The sequence below is a fragment of the Ambystoma mexicanum genome, chromosome 10, assembly GCF_040938575.1.
Source record: "Ambystoma mexicanum isolate Mex_15411 chromosome 10, UKY_AmexF1_1, whole genome shotgun sequence".
Lineage (NCBI taxonomy): Eukaryota > Metazoa > Chordata > Amphibia > Caudata > Ambystomatidae > Ambystoma > Ambystoma mexicanum.
In genome coordinates, this window is record NC_090932.1 from 229,133,092 (window position 1) to 229,147,356 (window position 14,265).

Below are 14,265 nucleotides of genomic sequence, written 5' to 3' on the forward strand. Positions count from 1 at the left end.
ACTAAACAAAAATTTAAAAAACCAAGAAAAAAACCGCACTCCAGCACTAACTAGTACTTGCCATTTGTAAAGTGCTCATTTCCCATTGGAATGGCCACGTGGTATATTGGTTGCCTGGGGGGCGCAACACTGCACATGTCCGGTTTTTGGGTGAACCACAATCAGATAATGGCTAAACGGCAGTACGCACATCAGTATACAATTCGCACCAGAACGATCACTAACTTCACTGAGCACAGTATAACCATATGATACAAAAACGAAAACATTAAATACCATGCCATTATACAGCATTTTTTTCGTACCTGGATACCTCGCGCTTGGTTAATAGATTCTTAGTCTATACAATTAATTGGTACAGTTAGATCTATTTTATTGTGTTACTTGGTGGTCAGCCAACACGTGACCTCTCATTGTCTTTATCAAGGCTACCGCAAAAAATGTATCTGTGTGCCGGTTGGCGATTGTCAGAGAAAGTGGTGCTGTAAGAGTCTCAGGAGCCCCGGTGGGCTAGTGTCTGTTTTTGGTCGGTCTCTGGCGTTTGCTGCAGTCTCGTACGGATAGAAAGTATATAGCATACTATAGAGGAGCAGCTGAATACCTCTAGAGGAAGTCCCGCCCCTATTCTGGCTATACACTGGAAAATGGAAAAAATTGCGACATGTGCAATGCCAGTAATGGTACCTATACCACCAAGAATCTTCGAGAGAAGGTATCTGTTGAGAAGACCCTACCAGAAGTACCCCCGAAAGACTTGATTGACTTCTGAGAGGAGCACCTGAAGAAGTGTGAAGATTTGAAAAGGAGAAACTGATTACGTCACGAAAAGACGAGCGACGCATTGGGAAGGATGACCAGAGAAGAGAATGCATAGGTGATATAAAATCGAATGGCGAAGTAAAGAATCAAGAAGACTTTCATGTGTGGAATAAAGATTGCTTGTGTGAAGAGCACTGTAGAAAACAAGCAGTTTTACAATTGTACAGAAGCTGCAACGCAAGTAGATTAAGTAAGGCTGGCTACACGTAGTATATAGACTGCAGGCGGTGCCACCAACATATATGCATATAAGAGTTCTTGACATTCGATGACACATTTTAGTAAGCAAGTCTACACGGAAGAAGACAGAGCTATGCCTAGCAAAAAATAGGCTTGAATTCAAAGAAAGGCCAAAGAGGCTGTCTGGCGTGATGTCAACGACTGGAAGCAGTGAAGAACTGGAAGAAAAATACACGTGAGAAGGCAAGGCATCCCTTGTTAAGTTGCAAAGAGAACACCATGAGTGCTAAGTTTCTTCATTAAAGACTATTAAATGCTAGAATACAAGCAAATTCACTGTCTCTGATCACGTGAGCCAAGGATGAAAATAGATGAAGCGCATGGTGCACATGATTGAAGATAGCGAGTTCCTGCACTCCCTTATATTCCCAGAGACAAGAAGCCACTACAAGGCCGAGTTCAAAGACAACGTGAATGGAAAACGGCATGAGTGATGAGAGATGGCAGGCTAATTGGGTGGTGAGATACAGTCAAGTTCACCCACCAGAAACTGGGGTACCAGCTTACGTGCTGCTAGAGCATTGAATGTTCCAGAAGGGTACAAGTGTGCCAACCAATTGTAGAAGGCAGTATAACGAGGAGCCTTATAGTTTGAGAGCCAATAAGTGTTGTGTTTCTAATTACGGTTGAAGATGACATGCATTATGACTTGCAATAAGGGAGGGCATGAGTGCCCACCTGATTGTAGAAGACCCAATCACGATCCTATCCCATATAGAAAGTATACTTAGACGTCCCCGTAGAGCCAACCACAATCTCCCATAGGTTTTATCAGTTTGCCACGTAGTACGACATCACGTATGATGAACCTTTAGTATATAAATGTGATTTATTTACAAGATGCTTTGAGATTATGCTGTGCAATGTCCGTTGTACTCCATGTTTTAGAAAATTGATAGATTTATTTGCCAACATCCTGAGTCGGTCTGATTATTTAGTTTGAGAAGTTATTCTCCGTCCCAACCATAGTACGACATGTTAACTTGAGTAAAAGGGCCTCGGGGGCTCAAATACCAAAACAGTGTGGAGCAGAATTACACATGTTGCATATGTAACAAAATAACAAAAACAGATTATAGTGGTGTGGCATAGCATACTCTGGCCATGGGCAACTGAGGTAATTTTCCCAAGAGTGAAAATATGTTTATTTTATTTCTATAGTGCTCCGGACCCGGGAGTACAAGAGCGCTCAGTACAAGCTACAAGGCACAGTACATGGTAATGAGCAGTGATACTAGAACAACTTGAACAACAGTTAAAATACTAGGAACAACAATTATATACAAGATATACAGGCAGTGGAGGTGGTAGCAACCAAAATGACATAAATGAGGCATGTGCAATAAGTACAGTTTATAGCTGAGTCTAACTTCAAGGTTGACCTTCTCAGAAGCCACCCGATGGCAAGTTTCCTGAACGACTGGAAGGATTTGGATGATTTGATATTCAATGGCAGTGTGTTCCAGAGTTGGGAGGCGAGACAGTGAAGCTCGAACCTCTGGCTCTTTTAGAGGTAAATCTAGGTACTGTGAGACATAAGGTATTGGAGGATCTCATGGTTCTGAAGGAGGATTTCATGGAGAATAAACGTGCTAAATAAACGCACGTTACGTATATACAGTACTTTTTAATCCGTTCAGTTACTGTAGTAACCCCAGGGAGGAGCCCCATGGTGCTCCAGATGTCCCTTACAGGGATCAAAATTGGGATTTATTGACCAGGAGCAGAGAGCAGCTCATTGGTATCAAGCATAACCAGTTAGGCAGGAGCTACCTTTGGGGAACCAGGAGCCAGTGCATAGTGTGCAGTAAATCCAACTTTGTGCAAGATGCAGTGCCTCTAGCAAGAGGTAAGTTTCAGACTTTCGACCTCTGGTACCACGAGTTGGATTATATGCATGGGGCCGTGGGGGAGGGGGGGGGCATTAACTTGGGCAACAAAGCCCTCTAAAAGAATCTTTGATAAAAAAGGAAGGAACTGTGCAGAAAGATTAGTGGGATTCTTCTTGAAAACTAACCGCAGATAAGTGGCCGTTTCTGGAGGAAAACCGAAGACCACATTTTGCAGTATGAAGATGGAGTAGTATGGTACAGTTTATTCTTAATCAGGGAACGGCACTTGTACTTGAATATATGGAGTGCTGCACTGGAACATGCTGCTCCTTTTTTTGGACCCTGGAGTTTTCAACCAAAACCTGTTATCTTAGAAACTTTCACTGATTCTAATACAGAACAATGTAATAAATTATTACTACAACGTTGACTCGGCGTGTGGGATCCATCACTTGGATGAAATAAACCTAACAAGGTATTGGAACCAGATAGTTTTGAAACAAACGGAGCTTAAATCTTCAACTAGCACGCACGGAACAAAACGTTATTTGATTTGAAGCCATTGGGAGAACAAGAGAGAATATTCGAAAGGATGAAAAAAAAAAATTCTAATTTTGAAGCGCCAGCTTTTTTAGGGATACCAACAACCAGAATATTTGCCTTGAGGACGACAGAGGATTGAAACAAGTGTCAGCTGTGATCAATACCACTATTAAATCGCTGCAGAAACCTTTGATTTTTGCTTTCATCATTGGTTTACACAGAAGAACAAGTTACTTACCAACTGTAACGTTCTTTCGACTGGATGTTCCTCCCACGTATTCCTCATCTTGTGATAAATCGTTATCTCCAGCTTCGCTGCTTCAGAAAAATAAATTCTCTGCAGAGGGCGCTGTGCTCGAGGTCGTGGCGTCGATTGTCCCTCGACATACTCCGTCGACGTCACCGATGGTATAAATGGCTCGAGCCGCGCCCATTGCTTCAGTTCTGTTTTTTCGATGAAACATATAGGAGGAACACTCAGGGGTGTCCCATGACCGATACATTCTTCGTGAGAGGAAGTGTAAGAAAACGTAAACTGTACTGTGGGGTAGGATGGGAGGGTCGATGAGGAATACGTGGGAGGAACATCCAGTCGAAAGAACGTTACAGTTGGTAAGTAACTTGTTCGTCGAATGGATTGTGTCCTCCCACGTATTCCTCATCTTGTGATAGGCTCCCATAGCAGTATTAGAGTACCAATTTCAGTTTTCGTGGACAGAATGCAGAACTGCCTTTGCAAATAAATCCTCGTTAGAGGAGGCAGTGTCGAAAACAATGTTTAACAAAAGTATGCATTGTTTTCCAGGTTGCAGCTGCACAAATGTCTGCTGCCGGGACTCCCCTCTTTAGAGCCGCAGAAGTAGCCATTCCCCTTGTAGAATGGGCACGAAGCCCATCTGGTGGTTCTTTTCCCGCTAATCTGTAGCATTCAACTATGGCTAATATGATCCAGCAGGAAATGGTCTGTTTTGTTACAGATAAGCCTAATTTTTGACCAGTATAACCCACAAATAGTTGTCTCATCTTGTCTCAATTTAGCCATCCTAGAGATGTAAAAACTAAGAGCCCTCTTGGGATCTAATCGCTCCTCTTCTTTGCCCAGATGAGGAGGAGGATAAAAAGTAGGTAGTACTATTTCTTGTGACAAATAGAAGTCAGACTACTTTTGGCAAAAACGAAGGTTTAACTTTAAGGACTACCTTATCTTTATAAAAAATAGTATATGGTGGTTTGCATGAGAGAGCCTGAAGTTCTCTAACCCTGCGGGCTGAAGATAGGGCCACAAGGACAGTTTTTAGAGTCAAAAAGCCTCAATTGACATGAGTGCAGAGGCTCAAAAGGTATGCAAGTCTAGAATTTTAATACTAAATTTAAGTCCCAGGTTGGTACATGAAAAGGTACTGGAGGGTATACATTAGTGAACCCCTTTAAGAATTGAATTAACAGTATTTTGAAATATGAAACCTCTTCCGAGGAGCGCTTGTAAATGCACAGCGCAGCAAGGTATCCTTTGATTGTTCCTATCTGGAGCCCCAGATTAGCTAGATGTAGCAGAAAGGAAAGCACCATTGGGGTGCCACACTGAAAAGGGTCCATATCCTTGTCTTTGCACCAGTTACTAAACCTGTTCCAGCGACATCGGTACAAAGACTTTGTTGCTGGTCTTCTGGCCGAAAGCAAGATTTCCATTACGTCATCCGGAAGATCCCAATCCTTGTATCTCAACCTCTCAGAAACCATGCGTGAAGGTTGAGTGTCTTGACCTCTGGATGGAGAACCCGATCTTCCTCCTGCGAGAGAAGATCCTCTCTTTGCGGAAGACGTATTGGAGGGCAGATGGACAGCTCTAGAAGGTCCGGGTACCACGTTCTCCTGGCCCAATCCGGGGCAATTATGATCATGGTTTTCCTGAACTTTCTCAACCTCCTGATTACTTGAGTAATCCCGGGGACTGGGGGAAACGCGTACAGCAGTGGAAACTTCCACTCCACTACGAATGCAGCTCCCAGAGCTCCTCTTTGAGGAGATTCCCTTGAGCAGTACTGATTGCACTTCCAGTTGATCGCGGTGGCGAACAGATCCACTTGAGGGGTTCCCCAAAGGGCGAAGATCTCCAGAAGGACTTCCTGAGCCAGCTCCCACTCGTGAGAGACCGTGCTCTGCCTGCTCAGAGCGTCTGCCGCCGTGTTCTTCTCTCCGGCTAGGTGAATTGCTGACAGAGAGATTCCTTCTCGTATTGCCCAGAACCAGAGATGCATTGCCTCTGCACAGTGGCAGTGAGCCTTACACCTGCTCTCTTGTTGAGATAGTGCATGGCCACTGTATTGTCCGTCATTATCAGGACATTCTTTCCCTGTACAGAGGGCAGAAAGGCCTACAGAGCTAGTCTGATTGCCCTCAGCTCTAATAGGTTGATGTGTAGTTTGGACTCCGATGGAGACCAACGACCGCTGATTGTCAGATTGTGTGCTCCCCACCCCGTGAGTGAGGCGCCCGTCACTACCGTTATCTCCGGCCATGGTTGCCAAAAAGACTCTCCCTTGAGAATGTTGTCGTTGCAAGCCCACCATAGAAGATCCTGAGCAACTGCGCTCGGGACTTGCAGAAGATCCGACATATTCCCTGAGAATTGGGACCACTGAGTTCTGAGTGCCCATTGAAGGGATCTCATTCTCATCCTGGCCGCTGGTACTAGGAAAATGCAGGATGGCATGCGGCCGAGCAACCTGAGGAAATCGAAGGCCGGTAGATATTGGGCATTCTGAAACTTCGTTACCAAGTGCTGGATGTGGAGAGCTCTCACTTCGGGAGGCGAGGCTTTTCCCAATGAAGTGTCCAAGACTGCTCCGATAAACTGGAGCCTCTGGGATGGTATCATGTGGGACTTCTTGAAATTGAGGGAGAAGCCCAGTTTGTGGAGGAAGTGGCAGGTGATCGACAGATGTTCTTGAGCTTGTTCTGGAGAACTTGCTTTGATCAACCAGTCGACCAGGTAGGGCTATATGTGAATACCTCCTCTCCTGAGACTTGCTGCCACAACCGCCAACAGTTTGGTGAAAACCCTCGGGGCGGAGGTCAACCCGAATGGCAGAACTCGAAACTGATAATGAGAATTGCCAAATCGCGAACCTCGGGTACTTTGTGCTTTGGATGGATTGGCACATGAAGGAACAAGTTACTTACCTGTAACTGTTGTTCTCCAGCATGGGTCTGGCATGGATTCACATGCTCATGAATATTCCCCGTCGTCAGGCTGGGAATCCTCGGTAAAGAAAAAACCAGTATCAGTTTCGTTTCTGATCTGTCTTTCGTAGTAATAACCAATCACTGGTCTCTGCGTCATACTGACCACAGCCAATGACTGCCCTCTACCTAAGCACCGCCTCTGGCAGCCATCTTCAGATTTGGAAGCACGTGAAGTGGCAGTATGACCAAGTGAAGAGCCGCAGAGGGGTAGGCGGGAGGGTTCGCATGTGAATCCATGCCAGACCCATGCTGGAGAACAACAGTTACAGGTAAGTAGCTTGTTCCTTCTCCAGCATGGGGTCTGGCATGGATTCACATGCTCATGAATAAAGAATACATAAGCAGTACACACATGCACAACCACGGGAGGTGGCAAAGGCTCAACATTAAGCATCACATCAACTCAACATTAAGCATCTTACCTCCTCACCAGGCTCACCTCAGGCGAACAGGTTGCGCAGCACTGCTTGGCCGACCCTGGACTCCTCCCTGGAATCCCGGTCGACGCAGTAGAATTTCGTGAAGGTGTGCGTCGACCTCCACGTAGCAGCCCTGCATATGTCCAGCAGGGGCACACCAGATAGGAACGCCGTGGTAGCTGCGATCGCTCTGGTGGAATGGGCTCTCGGACGGCCAGGCAGCGGTCGGTTTGCCAACCGGTGACAGCACATGATACAGCCGGAGAGCCATCTGGAGATGGAAGCCTTCGAGAGAGCCTTCCCCTGATTGACAGGTCCAAAGTTCACAAAGAGTTGTGACGTCTTCCGAAAACCCTTCGTGCGGTCCACGTAGAACTTCAGCGCTCTAGCTACATCCAGCGAGTGCAAAGTCCTCTCAGCCGGCGACGAAGGCGACGGGAAGAACACAGGTAACACCAAGGGTTCGTTGAGATGGAAGTCCGACGGTACCTTGGGCATGAAGGAGGGGTGCGTCCTGAGCACTACCCTCGTGTCGTGGAAAGTCAAGTACGGGGCCTTGCAGGAAAGGGCCTGGATCTCTCCCACTCGTCGTGCGGAGGTGATGGCCACAAGAAAAGCTGTTTTCCACGATAGAAACTTCAACGGGGCCGAGTGCAGAGGCTCGAACGGAGGTCCCATGAGCTTGGTCAGCACCACGTTGAGCTCCCACGCCGGGGCCGGAGCCTTCACCGGCGGGAACGATCTGAACAGTCCCTTCATGAACTCTTTCACCAGACGATGAGACCACAAGGACGTCCGCCCCGTGGTTCTGGTGTATCGGGAGATCGCAGCAAGATGAATCTTGATGGACGCGTGTGCCAGACCAGCTTTGGCCAGCGTCAGCAGGTACGGCAGTACTTGGGGAGCCGTAATCCGTAGAGGGTTAATCTTCTGTGCGTGGCACCAGACAGAGAACCTCTTCCATTTGTGTCCGTAGCATTTAAGAGTCGAGGACGCCCTGGCCTTTGCAAGAACCTCTCTGCAATCGGCCGGTATGTCGTATCCTCCAAACTCTAGCGCTGCAGGAGCCAGGCCTGCAAGTTCAGCGACTTCGGGTCGTGGTGGAGGATGGCGCCTCCTTCCCTGGAGAGTAGATCCGCGTCCGCCGGCAGCTTGATCGGCGGGGACGCTGACAAGTCCAGAAGGTCCGGGAACCATATCTGCCTCGGCCACGCAGGTGCAACGAGGATCATCCTGCACCGTGACCTCTTGAGCTGGTTGACGAGCCGGATTAGCAGAGGCAAGGGAGGGAACGCGTAGAGGAACAGGCCCTCCCAGGGGAACGAGAAAGCATCGCCCATGCTCCTCGTCTGGGGAAACCTGCTGGCGAACCTCCGGCACTTGGTGTTCGTCGCCGTCGCGAACAGGTCGATCTGGGGTGTGCCCCACCGTCGGAAGAGGCGATCCACCAGATCCTGCCGTAGTTCCCACTCGTGGCACGAGCGCAGCTCCCTGCTGAGTGAGTCGGCGATGGTGTTTTTTATCCCTGCCAGATGAAACGGCACCAGAAAAATCCCTTGGGCGACAGCCCAATGCCACAGGTCCTGCGCCTCCTTGGACAGCGCTGGGGACCTGGTTCCGCCCTGTTTCCTGATGTAAAACATGGTGGTGGTGTTGTTGGTGAAGATCCTCACCACCTTGCCCTTGAGGGACGGAAGGAAGGACCTGAGGGCCCAAAACACTGCACGGAGCTCCAGGACGTTGATATGCAGGGACTTCTCCGTCGGGAGCCAGAGTCCCCTTGCGTGCAGATTTTCGGTGTGCGCTCCCCACCCTTCCAGGGAGGCATCCGTGGTCACAGTCTCCTGGTGGGCTGGGGTCTGGAAGTCCATGCCCGCCGTCAGATGCGCGCGGGTGCCCCACCACCGTATCGCTCGTCGGAAACTCTCGTCGAGCTTGATCCTTTCCTCGAAGCTGCCCGTCGTCTGGATCCAGCGCGCATCCAGGAATTCTTGCAACGGGCGCATCCGGAGCCTGCACATGGGAATGAGGTAGATGCAGGAAGACATCATCCCGAGGAGGGACTTGATGGACCTCACTTTGGCCGCGTCGGCCACCAACATCCGTTGCACCTTGCCCAAGATGGTCCTGGTCCTCTCCTCCGACGGGGAGGCCAGAAGGGACACTGTGTCGAGCCTCGCTCCCAGAAACAGTGCGACTTGCGCGGGCACCAGGTGGGATTTGGCGTAGTTCACGGAGAATCCCAGGTCCGTGAGGAGTTGGACGGTCCTTGCCGTGTGGACCACGGCGAGCTCCCTCGTCTTGGCGCGGATGAGCCAGTCGTCCAGGTAGGGGTAGACGTGAATCCCCTCGCGGCGCAGCTGCGCCGCCACCGGTGCGAGGCACTTGGTGAATACCCTGGGTGCCGACCGTAGTCCGAAGGGAAGGGCTTTGAACTGGTAATGACGCCCTTGGACCACGAATCTGAGGAATTTGCGGTGCCCCTTTAGGATGGGAATGTGGAAGTAGGCATCCTCCAAATCCAACGACGATAGGAAGTCTCCTTCCTCCAGCTGACCCAGGACGTGCTGGAGGGTGACCATCCGGAACTTCTGCGCCTTGATGAACTTGTTCAGAGGTCGCAGGTCTAGGATGGGGCGCCATCCTCCCGTCTTCTTCTTCACGAGGAAGTATCTCGAGTAGACTCCGGAGCCCCGAAGCCTCTTTGGGACGAGTTCGATGGCGCCCTTTCTGAGCATCGCCTTTACCTCCAGGAGAAGTTGAGGGACGTGAAGTTCTTTCCTGGCCACGGGGGGGACGCGCGGGCACCTTCTTTGAAACTCGAGCGCGTGGCCCCGGGCCAGGGCGTCCAGCACCCAACGGTCGGTGGAGATGGACTCCCACACGCTGACGAAGCCCGCCAGCCGGCCTCCCACCGGGGTGCTTCGGTGGGGGCCCGACCCCACGGCCGGTTCAATCCTGCTTGGACGCGGCCTTGCCGCCTTGACCTCCTTGGCGACGACGGCGGGGTCCGCTAGACTTGCCTCGTCCTCTGTAGGCCTCTTGCGACGACGAGCGGGCCGCTTGACGGTAGGAAGCGAAACCGCCGCCGGAACCTTTGGAGGCGCCCTTGCCTCCGCCGCTCCGAAAGGGCGTCCGTCGTTGCAGGACTCCAAGGGCCCGGGCCGTCTCAGTATCCGCCTTGATGGCCTGAAGGGAATCGTCCACTGTCTTCCCAAACAGGTTGTTCCCGTCGAAGGGCATGTCCAGGACTCTGGTCTGGACGTCCTGCCGGAAGTCCGTAGCTTTGAGCCATCCACGACGTCGAAGGCAAACGCCGTTGCCCAGCTGGCGGAACCCAGTGTCGGCGATGTCCGTCGCCACGGTGATGGCGTGGTCCGAGGCCACCTCACCTTCCTGCAGGATCTCAAGGGCCTCCGCCCTCTTGTCGTCCGGCAGAAAATCCAGCAGGGGAGCTATCTTGTACCAGAGCTCCCTGTCGTAGCAGGCCACGATAGCCAAGGCGTTGGCCGCTTTAATCGTCGTCGCTGCCGACGAGATGACTCTACGTCCCATAGTATCCAATTTCTTTCCCTCGCCGTCCGGCGGGGAAGTCGATGTGGAGGCCGCACCCCCCCCCCCCGCTTTCTTCCTGGCTGCCGCGGAGACGACGGAGTCCGGGGTAGGCTGCGCCCGGAGGCATACGGGGGCCGTGTCCGGGACCCGGTACTTTTTCTCGTACCGGTCTCTTCTAGCTGGCGTCGTGGAAGGGTTCTTGAGGAGGGAAAGGCCCTCATCCCAAATGTCGTCCAACAGAGGCACTGCGAGGACCGTCTTCCTCTTGGCCTCGCGCCGCTGATAAAGGAAGCCTTCCTTTTTCTTCTCCTCAGGGCAGAGTTGGAAAAGCTCGGAAGCCCTGGAGATCATGGAGTGGAAAGATCAGATCTCGTCGGGCGGAGAGGCCCTGGTGGGAGGCGACGACGGAAAATCCTCGTTGTATGCCTCCTCGTCCGTACCCGTCGCTGCCGTGTCAGTCCCCGTATCATCCCCTCGGGTGGACGGGGAGGAGGGCTGGAAGGGGCGCGACGGTTGAAAAGGAGGTGGTGGATGGATCCTTCTTTTCTTGGTAGGGGGAACACCAGAAGGTCCCGGTTCTGGATCCCCCGACGGGAGAGGTTCCTCCGTCGGTAACGGTAGCCTTGTCCTTATCTCGGAGCATAAGGACTGTATGGCCAACAAAATGGCCGCCGAGTTGTCTTGCGGCGCTGGCAGAGGGGAATCCGACGGGCGAGCAGGGGCCCCGTCGGTATCCTCGACGATGTCGTCGTCGTCACCTGCGTCGGGGTCCATTCCGACGGGCTGGCCTTCTTCCACGCCTAGGCCGTGGCTTAAGACCTCGATCAGCTCCTCTTCTGAGGTTGAGGCCGACTCTACGACGACGCCCTGCCCCCCCTTCTTCTTCCCTACGGAGGATTTCACGGGGGTCCTATCGATGGGCACAAAGGAAGACTCCCTCCGAGGAGGCAGGGAGATTCTGGGCCCTGAGGTCGCCACCACTGGTGCAGCCACCACAGGCTGAGCCAGGGCCGCCGCGACCGTTTCGATAGAGGGCTTGGTCGGATGGATCAAGGCCTTCACCACCTTAGGTGCGCTCACCGCCTTATCCTTGAGGGAGGGGGCACTGCCACGCTTCCTCCTCTGCCTTAGAGCTCGACCGGGGCCTCTCCAGGAGCTTCGCCGGGTGCTCGGCCTTCCTCTTACCCGACCCAGAGCATTGGCTCGTGGTTGATGGTGCCGGGGAGGGTGCGCCCTGCCTGGCGCCCGTAGAGCCCGACCGTTCGGCGCTCCCGGTGCCAGCGGACTCGCGGTGCTTGGCCTTATGTTGGGCCCCCGTCGCCGGGGCGCCCTCAAAGGTCTTAGAAGACCGCTCGGATTTCTTCTTCTTCTCGCCAGACGGGCTCTTACCCTCCAGCCAGTTGGCGAGACGTTGATGGCGGTCCTTCATGGTCCGTTCCGACATGTTGCCGCAAAACGCACAGTCCTTCTCCACGTGCGTCTTGTCCTCATGAAGGCAGTAAAGGCAGAAAGAGTGTTCGTCCTCCTTGAAGACGTTCTGCAGCTGGCATCCAGGGCAGACCCTGAACAGCTTTCCGGGCGTCGAGCTTCCCTTCTCCTGGGCCATCTCCGAGACCGGGCCTGAGAAGTTTCTGGAGTCCTCCGAAGTGTAGCTCGACGAAATCTTCACCCTTGAGGGGCACAGATGAATCCGACACGGGTCCCCGTTGATCGGATGTAGGATCGGTGGAGCTTGAGGCTCTTTTGACCGAAAGAATCGAAGTTTTTGTGAAAAGCGCGAAAAAATAGCACTAACGCTCGAGAGCAATAGCACGAGGATCCCAACACATGAACGTGCGGTAAAAATCTGAAGATGGCTGCCAGAGGCGGTGCTTAGGTAGAGGGCAGTCATTGGCTGTGGTCAGTATGACGCAGAGACCAGTGATTGGTTATTACTACGAAAGACAGATCAGAAACGAAACTGATACTGGTTTTTTCTTTACCGAGGATTCCCAGCCTGACGACGGGGAATATTCATGAGCATGTGAATCCATGCCAGACCCCATGCTGGAGAAAGTAAGCATCCTGAAGGTCCAATGATACCAACCAATCTTGGAGTTGGAGAGCCTGAAGGATCTGAGAAAGAGTCACCATCTTGAACTTGTCCTTCCTGAGGAACTTGTTCAAGTTTCTCAAGTCCAAGATGTGTCTCAGTCCTCCGTCCTTTTTTGGGATGAGAAAATATGGGGAGTACCAACCCCTGTTCCTCTCCGCTACCGGTACCAGTTCTATGGCACCTTTCTCTAGCAGGGTTAAAATTTCCTGCAACAGGAGCGGATCCAGAATTTTGGCGGAATTGGCTCCCGGTGGATGATTCTGAGGCCTTTTTAGAAAGGGGAGACAGTAACCTTGGGCTACTGTTTCCAGTGCCCAAGCATCTGAGGTAATGCCCCGCCATTCCTTCAGATGTTGAGAAATCCTGCCCCCCACTGGTGTTTTGTGTAACAAGGTCTCAGAGGGATTTGGAGGCGGCTGCAGGAGTGGCTGAGGGTACAGATGCCGCTCCTGAGGCTGATTTTGCACCTCTTCCTCGTGCTCCACGAGGGAAGTGTCTTTTACCCCTTTGAGAAGCCTGTCCTCTTCCTCTACCAAAAGAGGAGTAGTATCGAAAAGAACGACCCCTCCAGGAAGATGAGCCGGAATAGGGTTTTAGAGGCTGGCGCAAAGAGGCGCTAAGTGATTTAGCTGCCGCTTTCGAGGTCTGAAGTTTTTCTAGTCTTTCATCAGCCTTTCTGCCAAAGAGACTCGAGCCATCAAAGGGCATGTTAAGGAGTCTAGCTTGCACGTCCGGTGCAAATCCCGACTTCCTCAACCACGCAAATCTGCGTAGCACAACGCTTGCAGCCATGGATCTGCTGATACTATCAGCAGTATCCAGTCCAGACTGGAGACATTCCCCCATTGCCTCCTTCCCGTCTTTGACTATATTCAGGAAGCCTTCCCTTTCCTCGCCTTCCGGAATATGATCAGCTGCCGCCGAAATACAGTCCCACAGGGTATGGGTAAACCTGGCTAGGGTACAGGTGACATTTGCCGAATTAAGTGCCATACTGCCTGACGTGAAAACTTTACGTGCCCAGGCATCAATTTTTTTATCCTCTCTATCTGGAGGGATAGTTGGATAAGCAGATTGTTTTGAAGTAGATGCTGCCTGAATGACTAAACTCTCTGGAGTCGGATGTTTATTCAAATATTCAGGATCCGTTCCAGCTGGTCTATATTTTCTTGGAAAAGTGCTATCTGCAGCAGCAATAGTTTCTGGTTTCTCCCAGTTTTTCTCCACAGTCCTTTGAAGGGCCCTGTGAAAAGGGAGAACAGGATCTTTCTGAGGTCCCTTGACGATAATATCCGTCATGTCATCTTGTTCGAAAATGGGTGAAGTATTACCCCAACCCATGTATCCAACTACCCTGGTCATAAGACCCCTGTACCCAGCATCTGCATGCTCTGCAGGATCAGGTTTGGCGAACTCTAATTCTGGGGATGTGTCAACTCCACTAGCAGAATGTAGAGTATCACTCAGGTCTCTCATTCTAGATTCCTGGTCAATAAGTTCCTCAGGAACTTGTCTT

At 51.4% G+C, this 14,265-nt stretch overlaps 1 protein-coding gene across 2 annotated transcripts in view; it reads right to left on the minus strand.

Moving 5' to 3' along the window:
- The window catches only part of REEP4 (receptor accessory protein 4), a 261,700-nt gene that overhangs the window by 2,792 nt on the left and 244,643 nt on the right, over window positions 1-14,265 (minus strand). The gene's annotated exons all lie outside the window — the stretch shown is intronic.